At 43.4% G+C, this 24,563-nt stretch overlaps 1 pseudogene; it reads left to right on the top strand.

Annotated features, from left to right (window-relative positions):
* LOC121559287 overlaps nucleotides 1-22,735 on the top strand; it is a 44,782-nt pseudogene extending 22,047 nt beyond the window's left edge.
* The last annotated feature ends 1,828 nt before the right edge of the window (nucleotides 22,736-24,563 follow it).

The following is a 24,563-nucleotide window of genomic DNA, read 5'->3' as shown; positions in this document are numbered from 1 at the left end:
AAAACATAATAATTTGTCATATAGTCAATGCTTATATGGATTTATTGGATTAGAAATGAACTCAGCTGAACTGTTATGATCTGTCCTCTCTCTCAAGGCAACTACAGATGGAGTCTGGAATGCATAGCAGAGATAATTAGGTCAAGAACAGTGTGAACCTCAAAACCCCCTCTAAACCGGCTGAAGATGAGCATCAGAGGCGTTGAAGACGTTCCTGTACAGCACCACTTCTACCTGCAGCCGATGGACAGCATCCAATAGAAGCTATCAACTGTCTTTTATCTCATGATTTTCTCACGGGAGACAGGAGTCCATGTGAGTGTGACAGGAGTCCATGTGGAGTGTGACAGGAGTCCATGTGGAGTGTGACAGGAGTCCATGTGGAGTGTGACTGGAGTCCATGTGGAGTGGGCATGGAGAGAGATCCGTTCAAATACAACATTTCTCATGTTGTTGGTTTACTGGTTGGCAAATGGACGAGACAGAATGGGGGTAGAGATGGTAGCTGCTCGGATGAGACATTGAAATTGGAACATTGTTATGGTCAGTTGAAATATAAAGCTATCTGAAGAACATAATGAAGAAACGCCAGAAGATTGAGTGCCGGGGAAGGACGGGGTTGTCACGCCCTGACCTATAGAGCTCTAGTTAGTTTGGTCAGGGTGTGAATATCATGTGTGGGTTTTTCTATGTTCTCATTCTATGTTGTGTATTTCTATGTTTGGCGGGTGTGATTCCCAATCAGAGGCAGCTGTCGCTCGTTGTCTCTGATTGGGGATCATACTTAGGCAGTCAGTTTTCCTGCCTGGGTTGTTGGATCTTGTTTGTGCTCTGTGAGTTTGTCTTGTTAGTGTATAATCTTCCAACGTCATGTTTCGTTGCCTTTTGTTGTTTTTGTATGTTTATTCAGTTTAATAAATGTAACACTCTGGCTCCGGGACTTGTGTATTTGAGCCAGGGTGTATTGTGTTTTGTTGGGTTTTGGGTGATTTTCTATGTTTGCATTTCTGTCACGTTTATTTCTAGGTTTGGTCATTGACTCCCAATCGGAGGTAACGAGTGTCAGCTGTCGGCTCGTTATCTCTGATTGGGAGCCATATTTATACTGCATGTTTTCCTGTGGGCATGGTGGGTTATTGTTCCAAGTTCAGGCTTTGTTTCTGTTGGACTTCACTTTCGTCTTATTTGGTTTGTTGTTTTTGATCGTGGTTTCTTATTAATAAAGTCTACGATGTTCGCTCAACACGCTGCGCATTGGTCTCCTGATTTAGACGATCGTGACAGAATAACCCACCTTAAAAGGACCAAGCAGCGCGTCCAGGAGCAAAGGGTCTGGACATGGAAGGAACTGATGGACGGTAAAGGGTCCTGGACTTGGGAGGAGATCCTGGAGGGTATGGATCGCCGTCCATGGAGCGAGACGGTGGAGAGGCGACGGCGAGAGGAGCAACGGCATCGGCAGGGCCATCGTCGGAAGGACGAGAGGCAACCCCAAAAAGTTTTTGGGGGGGGGCACATGGCTTGGGCGACTGAGCAGCAGGAGGCTGCCACAAGGCAGATTCAGAAGGCTACCAGGTTAAGGGGGCTGACGGAGGCAGAGAAGGGACGGATTCAGGAGGCTACCAGGTTAAGGGGTCACTGGCCAAAGTAGGAAAGGAGATGTAGAGGCACGGCGTGAGAGACTGAGGTGTGTATCCAGTCCGGTCCGGCCCGTTCCTAATCCCGAGGTACAGCCAGTAGTGTGTGTCCCCAGTACGGTACGGCCTGTTCCGGCCCCTCGCACTAAGTGTACGGTGCGCGTCGCCAGCCCAGCCCGGCCTGTTCCTGAGCCTCATACGAAGCCTACGGTGCGCGTCGCCAGCCCAGCCCGGCCTGTTCCTACTCCACGCACCAGGGATACGGTGCGCGTCGCCAGCTCAGCCCGGCCTGTTCCTACTCCACGCACCAGGGATACGGTGCGCTTCGCCAGCCCGGCCCGGCCTGTTCCGGCCACTCGCACCAGGGATACGGTGCGCGTCGCCAGCCCGGCCCGGCCTGTTCCTACTCCACGCACCAGGGATACGGTGCGCCCGCCAGCCCGGCCCGGCCTGTTCCGGCCTCTCGCACCAGAGATACGGTGCGCGTCGCCAGCCCAGCCCGGCCTGTTCCTGCTCTCCGCACTAGGCTTAATGTGAGTCCCCAGGGTCCAGCATGCCCTGTTCCGGCTCTCCGCACTAGCCCTTATGTGCGTTCCCAGGGTCCAGCATGCCCTGTTGCTTCTCCCCGCACTAGCCCTGAGATGCGTGTCCTCAGCCCGGTACCTCCTGTTCCGGCACCACGCACCAGGCCTACGATACGCCTCAGACGGCCAGAGTCTGCCGTCTGCCCAACGGGCCTGAACTGTCCGTCTGCCCAACGCCGTCTGAACTGTCCGTCTGCCCAACGCCGTCTGAACTGCCCGTCTGCCCAACGGCGCCTGAACTGCCCGTCTGTATTGAGCCTTCAGAGCCGTCCGCCAGACAGGAGCAGCCAGAGCCTTCCGCCAGACAGGATCAGCCAGAGCCTTCCGCCAGACAGGATCAGCCAGAGCCTTCCGCCAGACAGGATCAGCCAGAGCCTTCCGCCAGACAGGATCAGCCAGAGCCTTCCGCCAGACAGGATCAGCCAGAGCCTTCGCCAGACAGGATCAGCCAGAGCCTTCTGCCAGACAGGATCAGCCAGAGCCTTCTGCCAGACAGGATCAGCCAGAGCCTTCTGCCAGACAGGATCAGCCAGAGCCTTCTGCCAGCCAGGATCCGTCGGCCAGCCATGAGCAGCCAGATCCGTCGGCCAGCCATGAGCAGCCCGATCCGTCAGCCAGCCATGAGCAGCCAGATCCGTCAGCCAGCCATGAGCAGCCAGATCCTTCAGCCTGCCATGAGCCGTCCAGCCAGGATCCGCCAGAGCCAGCCAGCCAGGATCCGCCCCTTAGTCAGGTACTGTCCCTTAGCCCGGTGCTGCCCCTTAGCCCGGTGCTGCCCCTTAGCCCGGTGCTGCCCCTTAGCCCGGTGCTGCCCCTTAGCCCGGTGCTGCCCCTTAGCCCGGTGCTGCCCCTTAGCCCGGTGCTGCCCCTTAGTCCGGTGCTGCCCCTTAGTCCGGTGCTGCCCCTTAGTCCGGGTGCCGCCCCTTAATCCAGTGGGGTTTAATTGGGGGTGGTCATGTGGAGGAGGCTAGGGAAGCGGGTGGTGACTAAGGTGGGGTGGGGACCACGACCAGGGCCAGAACCGCCACCGTGGACAGACGCCCACCCAGACCCTCCCCGAGACTGTATGCTGGTGCGCCCGGAGTGCGCACCTTTAGGGGGGGGTACTGTAACACTCTGGCTCCGGGACTTTGGTATTTGAGCCAGGGTGTATTGTGTTTTGTTGGGTTTTGGGTGATTTTCTATGTTTGCATTTCTGTCACGTTTATTTCTAGGTTTGGTCATTGACTCCCAATCGGAGGTAACGAGTGTCAGCTGTCGGCTCGTTATCTCTGATTGGGAGCCATATTTATACTGCATGTTTTCCTGTGGGCATTGTGGGTTATTGTTCCTGTTTGTTCTTTGTTCTGTAATTGGAACTGTTGGACTTCACGATTCGTTCTGTTTCTTGTTTTGTTCGTGCACTTTATAAATAAAGTCATGTTCGTTCAACGCGCTGCGTATTGGTCTGCTCCCTTTAAAGACGATCGTGACAATAAACATGTATGCATTTCACGCTGCGCCTTGGTCTGACCCGTTCTTCAACGACCGTGACAGGGGTTGGTCAGCTGTGTCCATAATTAATTTGGACTTCTCTAAATTTGATAATTTGGGTATGAGGTTGATGTAGAAGGTATATACACTGCTAAACTTATAGTAATTTGGACTAAGAATGCATTGTGATCTGTAGTTATTATCATGATGAGGAAGGTAATTCTGGATAGTTATACTGTATGTTCATATAAATGTACATTCTGCCAGTGTCAATGGGTGCTGAGTTGAGCGTTTTAACTTTGAGTGATAGGAACAATGTGAATCACCAAGAATTGTCATTCTAAATTTGTGTTGGATAATTAATTTGATTTTGGTTATGATTTATAAGATGACTGAGTGATTTAAGTAAGTTGACACTGCAATTCCTGTATTAGATATTGATTATTTTGATTGTTATACTAATTGTGATCTGGGTAAAGAAGTTATGTGAGCTAAAGATGTTGAAACTAATCTCAGCATGCCCTGGCAGTGCTGGTACAATCGCAAGATACATGTCTTAAATATATATTATGGTTAAAACAATGCTACATTAGTTATAATGTGTTAGGATACACAATTTGGAATATTACTGTTTGAAACATGTAAGGTTGATGCAAGGATTGTGCCTGATATCAGGAACATGTTGATTCACTGGGTTTGGTCACTCTATACCTTATTATATTGGGACCTATGAAGTCCCAGAGAGGGGGATTGAGGTGTATTTTTACATTGAAAGGTTTAAACATTGGTACATATGTGTTGTTAGAACTTAATGGGTTCATATCACTGGGGTTGGTGTGTGAAAGAGGAATGTTTGTTTTCTATCTTTATCTGATCTGACCTCGGGTTGAATTCCTCGCTCCTAACTAATCCAAGGCAGTCCTGATTTATCAGGGACTGGAACCAGAGTGTTATCCTTTGTCTCTATCTAAGGAATATTACTGGTACGGAGTCAGGGTTGAACAGAGTTCAGACTAAACCTGGTACCTACTAACAGTATTGGGTTTTCAAGCAATTGGGTCTGAAAGGGCACTCATTAGACAATATGTAATTGATACTCGCATAGCATTGGATGCTATTACAGCAGCCTCAAGGGGCGTGTGTGCGATTGTAGGAGGAGATACATGTTGAGCATACTTGCCATCAGAATCGGGAAGGTCTTGGGAAGCTAAGGGAAATATTAGAGAAATACAGGATGGAATTAAGAATACGAATAGAGATGCAAAAATATTAAGGGGATATAGCAATTTGAACGCTGTTGAAGTCTTTTCAAGGTTTGTTAGTGGTAATTCAATAGGAACATGGATGGCAAGCATTCTAGATCCCCTAGTGGCCATAGTAATTATTGTAGCCATAGTGATGGGATGTTGCCATAGTAATTATTGTAGCCATAGTTATGGGGTGTTGTTTTCCCATATTTCGGGGATTGATTTTGAGATCTGTACAAACGATTACGAACATGCCAGTGATTACAGCTAGACATGTATAAGGCAAATCCCCGCCTTATCTTAGCTCATTGGTCACCATAGCAACACCCACCCGTAGTATGCGCTCCAGCAGGTATATCTCACTGGTCATCCCCAAAGACAACACCTCCTTTGGCCGCTATTCCTTCCAGTTCTCTGCTGCCAATGACTGGAACGAACTGCAAAAATCTCTGAAGCTGGAGACTATTATCTCCCTCACTAACTTTAAGCATCAGTTGTCAGAGCAGCTTACCGATCACTGCACCTGTACACAGCCTATCTGTAATTAGCCCACCCAACTACCTCATCCCCATATTGTTATTTATTTTACCATTTGCACCCCCAGTATCTCTATTTGCACATCATCTTCTGCACATCTATCACTCCAGTTTAAATACTAAATTGTAATTATTTTGCACTATGGCCTATTTACTGCCTTACCTCCATAACTTATTACATTTGCACACACTGTATATAGATTTTCTATTGTGTTTTTGACTGTACGCTTTTGTTTATTCCATATGTAACTCTGTGTTGTTGTTGTTTTTATCGCACTGCTTTGCTTTATCTTGGCCAGGTCGCAGTTGTAAATGAGAACTTTTCTCAACTGCTTACCTGGTTAAATAAAAATTTATATAAATTAAAATAAATGTATCAGTCAATATTAATGCAAGGAGGAAAAGTACAAATTAATCATCTATATCATCTTATTCAAGTGTAGAGTCCATTGATATTGTTGACTGAGGATTTGGGAATGTGATGTGGGAATTGTATAACGTTGAATATAAGGTTTACAGGATGCGTCATTGGGGAACGTGACTATTTTAGTAGATCAGATAGCGCCCCAAGTAACCAGAGAAAAGCTTGGGGTTCCTCTGAATCAAGAAAATGAAGAATTCAGTTTTTATTGGGATATATTCATATACCTATATTGTACTTTACATGTAACTTAGAAATGGTCATGAATCAATGTATCTGGTTGGATGATGTCATGATGTTCAACATTCATTTTATGTATGTTTTTCTTGTATGGTCTATGTGGGATTTTTCCCTTATATATAAGTGAGGTTTTGCCTAGATAGATATTAAGCGTGAATATAGTAGTTAATCATGTATCAATCTTTTACTCGGACTGACTCCATAGAGGTTTGAGATGTTTGATCGTGCAGGAGCCAGGTGACTGAGAATCTATACCTTTTGTTGATAAATAAATGGAGAATCTGGTTGGATTCAGGTATAGAAAGTAGAGGGGGATGAATTCTCCGGTATCTAGCATAGTTTAGGCTCTAATCAGATATCTATACTACTGATTTGGGAACATTTTAGTTAATATGAAGTTTTGTGTGAATTGTTGGGTTTAAGTAATGTCATACAAGGGGAATTTTACTTACAACAAAAGAAAAAGAAATGGGGGATTGATATAACGTCTTGTCATAGTGTTGCATGAGCAATGTTAAATCTGTTAGATAGGTAACTATTGGTGCCACAGAGTCTGAATGCTAAGGATTACAGTATGTCTAGGGAGCTTACTAGGTTTATCTTAGAATGATTGCTAGATGGAATATACTGACTTGGGGTACAAGGTAATAACATCAGAGTGGGGAGTGCCCACTGATGGTTACCAGACGTCGTTGAAGAAACGTGGAACATTAAGTATATAACATTTCCTTTGTCCAGAGTTCGGATGACAAGAGGCAAAGCACGTGCCGTTTGTTATACGAACCCGGTACCGTAATCAATTAAATACTTTGCATCAACTCTCCATCAAAGTGTTAAATATCTTCTTGCATCATGAATTACTTGATACCAGAGGAACTCATCATAACAGCTACTAAAAATTTACTCCATGTGTACAACTTCTGTAAGTGCCTCTACTCTACTGCTCTATGCCACTACGCAAATTTGATGATATGAATGCAATGCTTTATTATAAAGGATATATATATTTTGATGCATTCCAGTACCTCAGAACTCCCCAGGTCACCACCCTCTCGAGCTCACTGTTTGTTCCGGCACCTCCCGATTGACAAATTAAGCACTGCTGTGTTCAAATACTATTTGAAATCTTTCAAATACATTGAGTGTTTGCTTTTCCCAGCCTGGAGTGTCGGGTGGGCGGGGTTTTGGACTTTTCTCACTTTTCTATTGGCTCCATTTGACCAGCCAAGTTTAATCAAGCTTTTGAAATGGTTTCAAATAGTGAAATTGTAAAATAAGGTGCAGGAGGGCAGATTAATTAGCTTCAATGATATTACTTGCTGACGCGTTCGAAGAAAGATTCTTTGTCAAAGTACTATTATAACACTGTGTTAGAATGTTACAAACACACATTGACATGAAAAGGGAAGCATGATTATAGATTCATATTTAAATCCTCAGAATTCATACTGTATGGAACACAATGTAGAAGACATAGACATGTCATTACATACAGTATAGAACACCATATAGAAGACACAGACATATCATTACATACAGTATAGAACACCATCTAGAAGACATAGACATATCATTACATACAGTATAGAACACCATATAGAAGACATAGACATATCATTACATACAGTATAGAACACCATCTAGAAGACATAGACATATCATTACATACAGTATAGAACACCATCTAGAAGACAGACATATCATTACATACAGTATAGAACACCATCTAGAAGACATAGACATATCATTACATACAGTATAGAACACCATATAGAAGACATAGACATATCATTACATACAGTATTGAACACCATCTAGAAGACATAGACATATCATTACATACAGTATAGAACACCATCTAGAAGACAGACATATCATTACATACAGTATAGAACACCGTCTAGAAGACATAGACATATCATTCACATACAGTATAGAACACCATATAGAAGACATAGACATATCATTACATACAGTATAGAACACCATCTAGAAGACATAGACATATCATTACATACAGTATAGAACACCATATAGAAGACATAGACATATCATTACATACAGTATAGAACACCATATAGAAGACATAGACATATCATTACATACAGTATAGAACACCATCTAGAAGACATAGACATATCATTACATACGGTATAGAACACCATATAGAAGACATAGACATATCATTACATACAGTATAGAACACCATATAGAAGACATAGACATATCATTACATACAGTATAGAACACCATCTAGAAGACATAGACATATCATTACATACGGTATAGAACACCATATAGAAGACATAGACATATCATTACATACAGTATAGAACACCATATAGAAGACATAGACATATCATTACATACAGTATAGAACACCATCTAGAAGACATAGACATATCATTACATACAGTATAGAACACCATCTAGAAGACATAGACATATCATTACATACAGTATAGAACACCATCTAGAAGACATAGACATATCATTACATACAGTATAGAACACCATCTAGAAGACATAGACATATCATTACATACAGTATAGAACACCATATAGAAGACATAGACATATCATTACATACAGTATAGAACACCATCTAGAAGACATAGACATATCATTACATAGACTATATCATAGATGCCCTGTATAAATCCTTCCTTTATATTTCCTGTAACCCTTTCCATTCCAGTAGCCTTATTACTGGCTAGGGTTACTGCTGCTAGTACAGTGGAAGAATGAGGCATCACAGTACTTTTACACCACTGGACTAACAGGAATAATTACACACCAATAAACACACTGTAATGTAAAGTGTTACATCATTCTCAATGATCGGTCAATACATACAGTATTAATTTCTTATAGTTAATGTCAAGTTTCATAGCACAAGTTTAAGGCATTACACAATTCATTAAAAGCATTATACATATGTACTTCATAGAAACTGTTACCCTTTTATATATTTTAACCACTCTATTATTTAATTTATTCCATATTAAGGGCCCTAACCTAGGAACACAAATCTTTGTCTCTATTAACATTGTGGACAGTTCTCTCTCTCTCTCTCTCTCTCTCTCTCTCTCTCTCTCTCTCTCTCTCTCTCTCTCTCTCTCTCTCTCTCTCTCTCTCTCTCTCTCTCTCCCTCTCTCTCCCTCTAACCCCACCCCTCTGGCAGAACCAGGAAGTCCCTCCCCTCCACAAACTCTCTTCTGTGGAAACGAAACTGATCTGAGTCTCTGTGTCGTCTGTCTGTGTGAGAGTGAACAACCGTCCAAATGGCTCAGCAGGGAGTTTTGCTGGACCCGGACCAGTTCTGTTGTTCTGTCTGTCTGGATCTACTGAAGGAGCCAGTGGCTATTCCCTGTGGACACAGTTACTGTAGGAGCTGTATTGAGGGCTGCTGGGATCAGGATGTTCTGAAAGGGGTCTATAGCTGTCCTCAGTGCAGACAGACCTTCACTCCAAGGCCTACTCTGAGGAAAAATAACATGTTGGCTGAAGTGGTGGAGAAACTGAAGAAGACAGGACTCCAGGCTGCTTCCCCTCCTGCTCTGTGCTATGCTGGACCTGGAGATGTGGCGTGTGATTTCTGCACTGGGACCAGAAAGCAGAAAGCCCCTATGTCCTGTCTGGTGTGTCTGGCCTCTTACTGTGAGACTCACCTCCAACCTCACTATGAATCTCCCTGCTTTGAAGAAGCACAAGCTGGTCAAAGCCACCGCACAACTACAGGAGAAGATCTGCTCTCATCATGACAAACTGCTGGAGGTTTACTGTCGTACCGATCAGCAGTGTATCTGTTAATCAGTGTACAATGGATGAACATAAAGGCCATGATACAGTGTCAGCTGCAGCAGAGAGGACTGAGAAACAGGTAAGACCAGAACTACTTGTTGGTGACTGTCTGATAAACAAAGAATTAAAGATACAGTAGGATCTGAGGCTGTTTGAATATGAGATAATTCAAATGAAATATATCCACAGCAGAAGAAATATGAACACAAACTTTGGTGTATATTGAGTTTGCTCCAAATGTATCACCATTTTCTAAAGTCAAACACTATTATCATTCCGAATGCCCTGTTATGAGTCCAAAGTTGAGTTTCAACCCCTTGATACATGTACACCTACCATAAACACTATAATCATTAACATAGCAACATAGAAAATGTCATATGGTAAAGGGACTTCCTCAAGATTTTAGACCTTCCTCTCTATGGGCCCTATGTCACATTACTATACTATTGATCTACTGGACAAATAAAGCTTGATAGCTCATTGAAGAGTGATTCTCCACAGAGGTAGCTGGGGATGAGTCAGCAGAAGGTCCAGCAGAGATTCCAGGAGAGAGAGAAGGAGCTGAAGAAGCTCCAAAAGATGTGAAGTCTCTCAAGGTGAGTATTGTTGACCAGAGGATTTTACCTGTCTCCTCCAGTCAGAGAGAGAGATAGGACCCCTCTCCAATCCCACTGACCCCACTATGTCTGGACCCCCTTTCAGAGAATAGACTGCTTAATGTAACTGATGGGATATGAACCTGGGTCTTGATCATTACACCAAGAGGACATTCCCCATAATGGGCCGTGGGCCGACACTGATTTTGAAGTTGCAGGCAGGGCTACCTCATCACATAACTTTAAGTAACCATGACTGACTCATGTCCCCTATACATACAGCGGCTTGTGAAAGTATTCTCCCCCTTGGCATTTTTCCTATTTTCTTGCCTTACAACCTGGAATTAAAATGGATTTTTTGGGGGGTTTGTATCATTTGATTTACACAACATGCCTACCACTTTGTAGATGCAAAATATTTTTTATTGTGAAACAAACAAGAAATAAGACAAAATAACACAACACTTGAGCGTGCATAACGCCCCCCCAAAGTCAATACTTACAGGTTTCCCCTCCAGAATGTCCCTGTATTTAGCGCCATCCATCATTCCTTCAATTCTGACCAGTTTCCCAGTCCCTGCCGATGAAAAACATCCCCACAGAATGATGCTGCCACCACCATGCTTCACTGTGGGGATGGGGTTCTCGGGGTGATGAGAGGTGTTTGGTTTGCGCCAGACAGAGCGTTGCCCTTGATGGCCAAAAAGCTCAATTTTAGTCTCATCTGACCAGAGTACCTTCTTCCAAATGTTTGGGGAGTCTCCAACATGCCTTTTGGCAAACACCAAACGTGTTTGCTTATATTTCTTTAAGCAAAGGCTTTTTTTCTGGCCACTCTTCCATGAAGCCCAGCTCTGTGGAGTGTATGGCTTGAAGTGGTCCTATGGACAGATACTCCAATCTCCGCTGTGGAGCTTTGCAGCTCCTTCAGGGTTATCTTTGGTCTCTTTGTTGCCTCTCTGATTAATGCCCTCCTTGCCTGGTCCATGAGTTTTGGTGGGCGGCTTCTCTTGGCAGGTTTGTTGTGGTGCCATATTCTTTCAATTTTTTAATAATGGATTTAATGGTGCTCCGTGGGATGTTGAAAGTTTCTGATATTTTTTTATAACCCAACCCTGATCTGTACTTCTCCACAACATTGTCCCTGACCTGTTTGGAGAGCTCCTTGGTCTTCATGGTGCCGCTTGCTTGATGGTGCCCCTTGCTTAGTGGTGTTGCAGACTCTTGGGCCTTTCAGAACAGGTGTACAGTGGGGGAAAAAAGTATTTAGTCAGCCACCAATTGTGCAAGTTCTCCCACTTAAAAAGATGAGAGAGGCCTGTAATTTGCATCATAGGTACACGTCAACTATGACAGATAAAATGAGAGAAACAAATCCAGAAAATCACATTGTAGGATTTTTTATGAATTTATTTGCAAATTATGGTGGTATTTCCTGTCCTCCCAGGCCGTTGGCATGGTGCAGGGAGCAGATAGGGTCAAAGTAGTGGAATGGGGTAGTGGGTATTTAATGAGTGTAGGGTTAGTTGGAAGGGTGTTTTTTTATTATTATTATAATTTCCCCTTTTCCCATTTGGTGTCACAAAGTATAATGGATTTATATTATAGTCCAGTTGAGGGGCGGTAATGCGACATATTGGATGCCAACCGCCGTTAACACCAAAGAAGAAGAACCGTTACATTATGTCTATGTACAGTATTGTAACGATGTTCATGTCTCTCTCATTCATTAACTTTCATGGTAGTTGGTTGTGTGGGTCTCTGGTTATGAATAGGGTGCTGACAGACAATTGTTGATGGATATTTATAGAGCTCTGATCAGACGCCAATTGATTACTGCTGTATAGTTTATGGAACAGAGGTAAAGACTTGGCTTCAGAAGCTGGACAGAATCCAGTATATAGCTTTAAGGATATGTATTGGTGCATTTAAATCAACATCTGTATGTGCCTTACTGGTGGAGGCAGGTGAGATGCCTTTGTATGTACGGCGTAAAAAATGGTCATTATCTTATTAGGTTGAAAGGCTGTGAGGTTGAGCATCCCACTGCTACTGTTCTAGATGATTTGGGAATATACTAGTAGACAAGGCAGTGGTTTTGGTTGGACAGTTGGAAAACTTGCTGATGAGAGTGGTTTGAGGGAGTTGGGTTGGCCCTTCTGTGGTGATAGGGGATGTTCCTCCATGGTTACTCCCAGACCCTGTTGTTGATCTAACCTTGGTAGAGAAAAGGAAAGATTGGTCAGAAGTCAGTGATATAGTGAAACTGGTTGACAATTACATTGGTAAAAGTTTTTATGCTTTTTTACAGATGGATCCAAGGACCCAGATAGTGGGCTCACTGGAGCAGGCGTTACGTTCCTGAATTTGATGTGCAGATATGTAGAAGACTAACAGATGAACTGTCAGTATACTCAGTTGAACTGTTGGTGATAATAGTTGCCCTCCAGTGGGTGGAGGACGTACAACCTGGTAGAATTATAGTATGGTCAGATTCTCTGTCTGTACTGAATAGTTTATCATCTGGTAAATCTAATAGGAGTGACCTGCTATTGGAGGTATTAATGTTATTATGGAGAATTGAGAGAATGGGTGTAGTAGTGAGATTCTGCTGGGTCCCAGCACATTCTGGTGTGGAAGGGGAATTAAATTGTAGACCAGTTACTAAAAGAGGTTTGAAACGAGATATAATTGATATTAATGTTCCACTGGGTAGAGGTGAGGCCAAATGTAAGATCAGAGACATTTTGATAGATGTGTGGCAGAAGAGATGGTACTCTGAGCACAAGGGCCGGCATTTATATGAATAGTTTACAGTTTTACAGAAAGATCGATGGACCAAGATTCAAAAGTCAGATTAGGAAGGAAGATGTGGTGTTTACTAGATTGTGCTTAGGACATTGTACATTGATCTCGTCATTACATCTGGTTGGCAAGCATGGGAATGGTTTGTGTCTGGAAGGTACGGTCGATGAAACGGTGGAGCATGTGTTGTTATATTGTTGTAAGTATGTTGAAGAGAGGGAAAGATGTGTAGGGTCATTGAGGTTGGACGGGGTTGGGGGTTTGGAAGGGATTTTGGGGATGGGGAGGGTCTATTAGAAGTTAGTAGGGCTCTTCTTTATTTTCTCAGAAGTACTGAGTTAGGGAAGGAGGATTTAGAAATGTTGGAAACCGTGATTGACCACACACTCCAGCACAGTAGGGTGGCGGCATGCACCTTTAACGTTGGTTTGTGGACCGCCATTATATCATAGAAGAAGAAGTTGGTTGTGTGAGAGATTTGTGGTTCGTGAGGAGGGGCTACTATTCTTTTTTTCTTTTGGTTCTTGCGTATTTAATGAATGTATTTTCTCATGGTGGAGGGTTTGTTTATTGGTTTCCACTGTTTATCGTTTAGAGTTGAGGGGGAGTAGGGGTAGTTTGTTAGGGCGGCGTGATGGCCTCAACCGGGTGGAGAAGAAACGCTGTCGCTTCGGGTGCGTTCCGGAGAAAGGTGTGGAGGAAGTTTTGCTCATGGTCGGCGAACAGGTTGGAGCAGAACATCTGCACTCTGCATCCAGAATGAACAAGGCGGTGGTTGTGTTAATGAAAAAGGTTTGTCTTGTTGCGAGTGGGATTTTTGTGAGGGGTGTGTTGGTGCTGAATTCGCCTCTTTCGACAAGAGTTGTGGTGGCTAATCTGTCTCCGTTTATTACTTACGAACAGACTGCAAGTAGTTGGTTAGTTTTGGTAAATTTAAAAATAAAGTGGTTTTCGTGTGCTCTCGGCTGGGTGCCAAGCGGAATCCGATAAAAATGTTGTCTCTTTTCGTAGACAACTTCAAGGTTACGCAGGGGAGGGGTGGAACGCAGGGTTTGCTAGCACAGATAGTTTTGGGTGTTTCTAGTGGACACAATACATTTTTAACACCTTTTTCTGATAAAACTACTTAAATACATCTGCCATGGAGCCCAGTTTCATAATATTACCATATGTCCCAGATGCTTGCCGTAGGTTAGAAATAATAGGGCATGTTTCACCCTGCCAGCTCCTATTAGTTGTTCTGAGCTCTGTGGCACCAACTCGCCTAATGAAAGTTCTATTCCCAGCCCATTGTTCTGCGTCACAATGCCAGCTTCACTATTGTTGGTAATGACACCAGCCCGTATTAACATTGTAGCTTTACCTCAGGTAACTTATTACATAACAAGGTTATGACTACTTGGTGAGCAAACTCACTGTTCACCTGGGTACACCTTGTGGTGACCCACAGTGCTACGTATGGTTGGCGCATAGCAATCAAACATTAAACATTTTCTGGTCACAGTTAATCATATTTTCTTTTCAGAAAAGGTGTATAACCTAAACAAAACGCATGTCCGTCCTCTTTTTTCAAGATGTGGCCGATTTAAACAGCCAGAATAATTTTTTTACAATTAAGAAAAACCTTTTACATTTTTTTGTCGATTTATTGTTTCTATATTACTGCTGGGTAATTTGATATGCGTCGAAATCTGTAAGTTCGTTGGCATTGAATTGAGCTAATGCTGCGCAGGTTCACTGAGTTGTAAACTAAATGGATAGGTGTAGCTCATTGATTTATAGATCTGACACAGTTGCTACCTCAGATAATGAGCCTAGCAAGTGTCGTGAATGAGGTATGTAGTACCCACAGAAGGCCACAGGGAGGAGCAAGAGAGCTATAAACCTATTCATTTTTTTGCTTTAAATACCCTAATCCTAACAATCAATCAATCAAATGTGTTTATAAAGTCCTTTTTACATCAGCAGATATCTGTCTATTTCACCAATTATGTCAAATACAGTGGGGGAAAAAAGTATTTAGTCAGCCACCAACTGTGCAAGTTCTCCCACTTAAAAAGATGAGAGAGGCCTGTAATTTTCATCATAGGTACACGCCAACTATGACAGACAAAATGAGATTTTTTTTCCAGAAAATCACATTGTAGGATTTTTCATGAATTTATTTGCAAATTATGGTGGAAAATAAGTATTTGGTCACCTACAAACAAGCAAGATTTCTGGCTCTCACAGACCTGTAACTTCTTCTTTAAGAGGCTCCTCTGTCCTCCACTCGTTACCTGTATTATTGGCACCTGTTTGAACTTTATCAGTATGAAAGACAACTGTCCACAACCTCAAACAGTCACACTCCAAACTCCACTATGGCCAAGACCAAAGAGCTGTCAAAGGACACCAGAAACAAAATTGTAGACCTGCACCAGGCTGGGGAAGACTGAATCTGCAATAGGTAAGCAGCTTGGTTTGAAGAAATCAACTGTGGGAGCAATTATTAGGAAATGGAAGACATACTGTAATCTCCCGCGATCTGGGGCTCCACGTTCACCAGGGACAGTTCCATCGTTCTGACTCAAAGCGGCGCAGAGGCTACTGTACCGTACGGAGGTGGGCTGGAGGGAACCAGCATGTGCTCTGTTGAGGAGGGCTGGTGGTTTGGGGCTGGATCAGCAGCTCTTCATCATGCGGCAGGAGAGACTCAATACAGCAGTAGTCTCTGATTTCTATGCTGCAGTACTGAGGGCCTGGCAGCTGCTGACCACACCAGAGGGGGTGTGGTGCCTGGGCCATGGGTATGGGAGGAGCCCATCTTCCACAACCCACTGATCCTGTTGAGGTCCACTCATTCAGCCATCCTGAAGGGACCTTTAATGGCAGCAGGCATCAGGAGACTAGCAGACCTGCGGCTGTGGGGGGTGGAAAACCCCCAAGAGTCGGCACAGCAGGCGGGACAAACGGCTGCTGGAGAGAGTCATGGGGAGGTCCAGGAGGCTCTGCCTGACCCAGTGAGGAGGGGGCTGGAGCAGCCTGAGGAGGGGCCACCACCGTTTCCACCACTGCAAGTGACAGCAGAGACTGGGGACTGGCAGGAGAGTCTGGAGGACTTACTGACTTTTAACACTCTGAGCTTAGTGGGAGTGAAGGGGCATCAGTGGCAGGGGGTTGTGGGGGCTGAGAGCATGGCAGGGTATAAGTGGAGGGTGCTCTATAAGCTCCCAGTGCTGGAAAGGTCAGGGGTCCTCCAGTGGAGGGTATTACATGGAGCCCTGGACACCAATAGCTGGTTGGCTCGGGTTGACCTGGGAGTTGGGGAGGGGTGTCCGTTTTCTGCAATGACAGACTGTTCATCATGTTTTTCTGTGTTGCCAGGGTAATGCCATTACTGTTGCGCCTTAGGGTTGAGTTTGAGTTGTACAAAATGATCAACAGTGTGGAGATGTTTCAGGAGGTATGGGGGCTCAGGGGGCTGTCTGTACGGCTGGAGAGGAGGGGTTGGATGGACGGTTGGAATGTGGTGCTGGATGGTGTATTGTACTGTGGTGTTGGGTACTGGATAATGTGATTGTGTGGAGGTTGTGGTGTCACGCAATGTGTTTTTAGGGGTGGGGGTGTTAGAGTAATGAGGATGGCTCTTTAAAGTAAGACAAGTCAGTCTCTCTCTCTTAACAGCGCTCTGCACAGGCAGCAGTGGTGGACAGTGATAAGATCTTTACCGAGCTGATCCGCTCCATTGAGAGAAGGCGCTCTGAGGTGAAGGAGCTGATCAGAGCCCAAGAGAAGGCTCAAGTGAGTCAAGCTGAAGGACTCCTGGAGCAACTGGAGCAGGAGATAGCTGAGCTGAGGAAGAGAAGCACTGAGCTGGAGCAGCTCTCACACACAGAGGATCACATCCATTTCCTCCAGGTAACTAAACTGCCTTGATACATGTGATATGAAACTAAAACTCAATGTGAAACTCTCAATCATTTGGTTCTGTTCTCTCGCTCTCTCTCTCCAGAGTTATCAGTCTCTCTCCGGTACCATTGTATCTTCAGACTTAACCAGCATCGTTGTCCGTCCTCTTCAGTACTTTGGAGATGTGAGTAAGACTGTGTCTGAACTGAGAGAGAGAACTAGAAGACGTCCCTTAAAGGAGAATGGACCAAGATCTCCACTACAGGTGTGTTGAAAATAATAAGAACATCAACTTTAGACCATTGAAAGTTCCCTACTAGTCATATACATGTGGAATATGGTATGATGATAACATTCCCTCTCTCTGTGAATGTGTTTGTGTGTCTGTAGTGAATATAGTGGATGTTGTACTGCCTCCAGAGCCCAAGACCAGAGAACAGTTCTTACAATGTGAGTCTCTTTATTCTGGAAGTAACTAACAGTCTCTTTTTACTGACACTCCTAACAATCCCTCTAGAAATATATAGCAATAGTAGATCTAATCAAAGACTGGGTATCTATCTGACTCCTCATATTTCTCTGATTTGATCTCTACTGTGCTCTAATCAAAGACAGGGTAGATACAGTATCTGACTTCACTTATTGTTCTAACTCCCCCTCATTGGTCTCTGCTCTGCTCTTCTCCCAGATTCCTGTCAGCTCACACTGGACCCAAACACAGCAGGCACACACCTCTCTCTGTCTGAAGGGAACAGAAAGGTGACCTATACAGACCAAGAACAACCATATCCTGATCATCCAGACGGATTCACCAACTACCAGGTTCTGTGTAGAGAGGGTCTGTCTGGACGCTGTTACTGGGAGGTGGAGTGGAGTGGGGAGTGGGTTGTTACAGCAGTCTCATATAAAGACATCAGCAGAACAGGGACAGATGGTGTATTTGGAAACAATAACAAGTCCTGGAGTTTAGTGTGCTCTAGTGGTGGTTATTGTTTCAGACACAATAATGTTAAGACTAAAGTATCAGACCCTCGGTCCTCCAGAGTAGGAGTGGACCTGGATCACAAGGCAGGTACTCTGTCCTTCTACAGTGTCTCTGACACAATGACCCTCCTCCACAGAGTCCAGACCACATTCACTCAGCCCCTCTATCCTGGGTTTAGGCTCTATGGTACTGCTGAGCTGGTTAAACTGTAGTAGGGTCCACATAGATACTAGTCATGCTGGTGTAGTCTATAGCTGAGCTGGTTAAACTGTAGTAGGGTCCACATAGATACTAGTCATGCTGGTGTAGTCTATAGCTGAGCTGGTTAAACTGTAGTAGGGTCCACATAGATACTAGTCATGCTGGTGTAGTCTATAGCTGAGCTGGTTAAACTGTAGTAGGGTCCACACAGATACTAGTCATGCTGGTGTAGTCTATAGCTGAGCTGGTTAAACTGTAGTAGGGTCCACATAGATACTAGTCATGCTGTGTGTAGTCTACAGCTGAGCTGGTTAAACTGTAGTAGGGTCCACATAGATACTAGTCATGCTGGTGTAGTCAATAGCTGAGCTGGTTAAACTGTAGTAGGGTCCACATAGATACTAGTCATGCTGGTGTAGTCTATAGCTGAGCTGGTTAAACTGTAGTAGGGGTCCACATAGATACTAGTCATGCTGGTGTAGTCAATAGCTGAGCTGGTTAAACTGTAGTAGGGTCCACATAGATACTAGTCATACTGGTGTAGTCTATAGCTGAGCTGGTTAAACTGTAGTAGGGTCCACATAGATACTAGTCATGCTGGTGGTGATGGTCCCCAGATGTGATGATTCATTCTGCTCTGTTTTATGTACAATGATTTGATTGATTTGATCTTCAGAATATGTTATGAATTACAATTCAATGCATTTCATATTTTTTTTAAGTGCAACGTTTAATCTTATATATTCACATTAATCATGATGTATGCTGTTAATGTATGTTGGTTGTCATTCAGAACCATTGAAATGTTTTCTCAATTTGTTCTCTGTCTCAATGTCATTTTCCTCAGTATCATGGAACAGGTAGTGTTACTTACTTGCTAATTTAACTATTTGGGCGGGTTTCCCGGACACAGATGAAGCCTAGTCCTAGAATAAAAAGCATGTTTAATGGAGATGTCCGGGAAACCGGCCCTAAGTTTGGCATCGTTTATTCTCCCATTCTGCTCAGTCAAGCAACATTAAACCTGTCCAGCAGGTGGTGCTATTAACCAAACAATAAAAACAGCAGATATCTTGACTTGCCACTCAGTATATCAGTAATGTTCAGAATTGTACTTTAATATCATTTGAGATTGATGGTTTTTTAAATGAACTATCTAGAGTCAGGAACAGATGAAGTTAGGTCTGCTACTGTTCAGTTATTAAATATGATTCATGATGATGGGAAATAAAAAATCCATCTAGTAGTAGTTTTCCTTTGCTATTTATTCCAAGGTGTGTCTTTAACTTGTAAATGGATTGTGTTGAAGCTGGCATGTGGTGTGGATGATAGAATAGAGTGAATAGAGGAGAGAAGAGAGGAGGAGAGGAGAACATCATATAGAAGACAGATAAGATAGAGAGACAATTCATACCCAGGAGTTACTGACTCTGGCCCAAATGACACCCCCTGTTCCCTACGTAGTGCACTAGGCTACTTCTGATCAGATCTAAAGTAGTGCACTACATAGGGAATAGGGTGGAGATTTGCTCACTGTCATTAGAATGAAGATTTCCATACAGGAGTTACTGTCTCTGTCCCAAATCTCTCCCTGTTCCCTACGTAGTGCACTAGGCTTCTTCTGACCAGATCTAAAGTAGTCTTCTAGATTTTACATGTTTTCTCCCCGTCGTTAGAAAATGACAATATGGTAATGACTTTAGTGGTTTCCTCCCCCTTTGTTTTTATTGGTTGTGTGTTATGTGTGTTGTTGTGTTAGGTTTTCCCCCTGTGTTCCTAATGGAAAATCCATTAACAATGAATCACAAACAAATTATATTCCAGTTGTGTTTAGACAACTTCATGGCTGACATCCCCCAGTTCTGTTAAGACCCATTGAACTGGGTCACATTCTAAATGGTCACTTGTATTGATAGTCCATACTGGGCCTAACTGGGGTTAACCATACTGGAGGGTTTCTTTCTGCACACATATTCCCTCATCTCCAGAACTTTACCTGATGTCTCTCTCTCTCTCTCTCTCTCTCTCTCTCTCTCTCTCTGTCTCTCTCTCTCTCTCTCTCTCTCTGTCTCTGTCTCTGTCTCTGTCTCTCTCTCTCTCTCCCCATCAAACCAGTATAGAAAGCAGCCAACCTCAATATGGTTCCATTCCTGTAGTTATCAGGACACATGAGGTGTGGAACTATTATCTCCTTTCTAAGTGTGAACTTGTCCACTTCCCCGTCATGGATTTAAAAGGAAATGACTGGTATATGTAAACTCCTCTACCCCATGCCAACACCAATCCAATGCTGTACAATTAATTCCATAGCTTAACAACATACATCACTCACACACACACTCACACAGACACACCTATTCACTTGGGCCTTCTCCCTCATGCCCTGCTGACATCCATGCAGGCCCACATTGACCTTGTGACCTCTGGAGCTCCATGCATCTTGTTCTACACTCCCCTGCCTAGTAAAACCCTTTCTCCCATGGGCCTGAGAGTACAGCTCATTTGAGACCATTTTGGAAAAGATTTTCTGTCATTTTTAAATGCCCACAAAAAAATTTCACATTATACTGCTGTTTTGAATGTATAGCAAACCAGGTAGTTTTGAGGTTGAATAGCTACTTGAGTTGCTTGGTTCTACTGAAATTACCAACAGGCATTGGTCCAGGGTGATCAGGCCTATAATTTGAGACCATTTGGGTAAAGATTAGAGCTTTCTTTCCTTTTTAAATCACTCCAGGCAATATGTAATACAAATCTGATTTGGTTGCAATGCTGGGAAGAACTACACCACAGTAGATCCACGTTGCCTTTCAACTTTTTTCAAATAGGTTAAATCCTTCCAAAATGTCATATGAGGTGCAGCAGGCTAGGAGAAAGGGGGAGAGAGTGGCCAGCCTCCACAGGGGATATAGAAATACATTGCCTGCTGCCCTAACTTCAACTTGATGCCTATGTGGGTTTATATTGCCATATCAAACTGTCTTCTTTGTCAACCCATCAGGCCACTATAAGGATTACCTGTGTTGAGTTTAAGCTTCCTGGAGCAACCGGAAGTGGGAAGATTGACCCTAAACATGGTTTAGATGTATCCACCAGCAGATAGTGAAAACGCTACATTCAACCCTCTGTAAAAAGTTTAGTTTTTCACGGATTGACCTGAAACTCAGGATTCTGTAAGAGCTTGTCCCAATGAGGATATGTGTTTAATTACAGCTTCCTGTGACAACCGAAATGCCTTACATTGTGGTCATAGGTTCTGTTTCGAAGGGTTAAAAAGGTCACATCCTTCCAAAATGTCACATGTGTGATTAGGCAACCCTCATGAACCCATACATATTAGAAAACCAGGTTTTTATCCGTTTGTTTTTTTATAAAGCTAGAAAAAATATATAAAAAATAAAAAATATGAAGAAAATATGCATCACTAACTGTAAGTCGCTCTGGATAAGAGTGTCTCGCTAAATGACTACCAAAAAATATTTATATATATTTTTTCATAAATATGAAAATGAAAAAAGACGACTACCAGGTGAACGCATAACTTACCACGTGCCCGTAGCCAAACACGTCTTTAAATGACCAGTGGGTCGAATCCGGGTGGGGGGGTGTGATAACTGCCTGAATGGAGGTGAAGCTTCACTTAATCTACTTTGAAGCAGAAAAAATATGAAAAATTATTTTTTCAAAAAATATGAAAATGAAAAAAAGAAGACATGGGGGCGCGGGACGACTCGCTAAGCGGACCGGCACATTGAACGCGGGTCGGCGACTCCCGCTTGCCAGGAGCCCTCCGATAACGTGGACGGATCCTGCCGAGTAAGAAATGATACTCGGGAGGAGACAGAGAGAGGAAGAGGGGACTCTCTCCAACCAGAGAATTGGGCTGATTCAAACAAGACCAAACATGCTTCTTTTTTAAAGTAAGGACATGTCCAAGAAATGTTACTTGAAAAACTAAAATAACCAACACCCTTTCTTGTGATTGTAATATATAAAAATATAATAATATATTTCCATTCACATTGTGTGTGTGTGGTCCAATGTGTGAGGGGCTTGTTGTGATCCCGGGGGTAGTGCATTGGTCTGTACACTGACTGTATGCCTTCTTAATATTGAGTTGCATCGGGTGGGGGGCTGTCTAACTGTTTTGAATGGGGTGTGTTTTGGGGTCTGGGGGTGAAATCAAACAGTGTAATCAAACTGCTTAGGGGGAGACTTAGACCCCTAGAACATTCACACCTGGTCCTTTGTTGCAGGATTTGTTTTATACATGTTTGTACATTAATTTCTTACATTTCCATTCCCAGGTTGAATGTCAATAAAGTAATATAATTGTATGTATGACTTTACAATGTCCAGCTACATTATACTCCACATAGCTTTATAGGAAGCAGACTTTACAATGTCCAGCTACATTATACACCACATAGCTTTATAGGAAGCAGACTTTACAATGTCCAGCTACATTATACTCCACATAGCTTTATAGGAAGCAGACTTTACAATGTCCAGCCACATTATACTCCACATAGCTTTATAGGAAGCAGACTTTACAAATGTCCAGCTGGGTAAAGATTAGAGCTTTCTTTCCTTTTAAATCACTCCAGGCAATATGTAATACAAATCTGATTTGGTTGCAATGCTGGGAAGAACACACCACAGTAGATCCACGTTGCCTTCAACTTTTTCAAATAGGTTAAATCCTTCCAAAATGTCATATGAGGTGCAGCAGGCTAGGAGAAAGGGGGGAGAGAGTGGCCAGCCTCCACAGGGGATATAGAAATACATTGCCTGCTGCCCTAACTTCAACTTGATGCCTATGTGGGTTTATATTGCCATATCAAACTGTCTTCTTTGTCAACCCATCAGGCCACTATAAGGATTACCTGTGTTGAGTTTAAGCTTCCTGGAGCAACCGGAAGTGGGAAGATTGACCCTAAATATGGTTTAGATGTATCCACCAGCAGATAGTGACAAACGCTACATTCAACCCTCTGTAAAAGTTTAGTTTTTCACGGATTGACCTGAAACTCAGGATTCTGTAAGAGCTTGTCCCAATGAGGATATGTGTTTAATTACAGCTTCCTGTGACAACCGGAAGTGCCTTACATTGTGGTCATAGGTGCTGTTTGAAGGGTTAAAAAGGTCACATCCTTCCAAATGTCACATGTGTGATTAGGCAACCCTCATTAACCCGTACATATTAGAAAACCAGGTTTTTATCCGTTTGTTTTTTTATAAAGCTAGAAAAAAATATATATAAAAAAAAATAAAAAATATGAAGAAAATATGCATCATAAGAGTGTCTGCTAAATGACTACCAAAGAAATATATATATTTTTTTCATAAATATGAAAATGAAAAAAAAGACGACTACCAGGTGAACGCATAACTTACCACGTGCCCGTAGCCAAACACGTCTTTAAATGACCAGTGGGGTCGAATCCGGGTGGGGGGGTGTGATAACTGCCTGAATGGAGGTGAAGCTTCACTTAATCTACTTTGAAGCAGAAAAAAAAATATGTAAAATTATTTTTTCAAAAATATGAAAATGAAAAAAGAAGACATGGGGCGTGCGGACGCACTCTTCTTACTAAGCGGACCGCACATTGAACGCTGGTCGGCGACTCCCCGCTTGCCAGGAGCCCTCCGATAACGTGGACGATCCTGCCGAGCAAGAAATGATACTCGGGAGGAGACAAAGAGAGGGAGAGGGGACTCTCTCCAATCCCACTGACCTCACTGTTGGGTACATGCTGTCTGGACATTAAAACAGACCCAGTTGCTAGGTCAACCAAGCATAGACAGATAAGATAGAGAGACAATTCATACCCAGGGGAGTTACTGACTCTGGCCCAAATGACACCCTGTTCCCTACGTAGTGCACTAGGCTACTTCTGATCAGATCTAAAGTAGTGCACTACATAGGGAATAGGGTGGAGATTTGCTCACTGTCATTAGAATGAAGATTTCCATACAGGAGTTACTGTCTCTGTCCCAAATCTCTCCCTGTTCCCTACGTAGTGCACTAGGCTTCTTCTGACCAGATCTAAAGTAGTCTTCTAGATTTTACATGTTTTCTCCTGTCGTTAGAAAATTACAATATGGTAATGACTTTAGTGGTTTCCTCCCCTTTGTTT

This window comes from Coregonus clupeaformis, unplaced genomic scaffold (assembly GCF_020615455.1).
Source record: "Coregonus clupeaformis isolate EN_2021a unplaced genomic scaffold, ASM2061545v1 scaf0462, whole genome shotgun sequence".
NCBI lineage: Eukaryota > Metazoa > Chordata > Actinopteri > Salmoniformes > Salmonidae > Coregonus > Coregonus clupeaformis.
The sequence above is the reverse complement of the archived record's forward strand: the minus strand, read 5'-3'. Positions and strand labels throughout refer to the sequence as shown.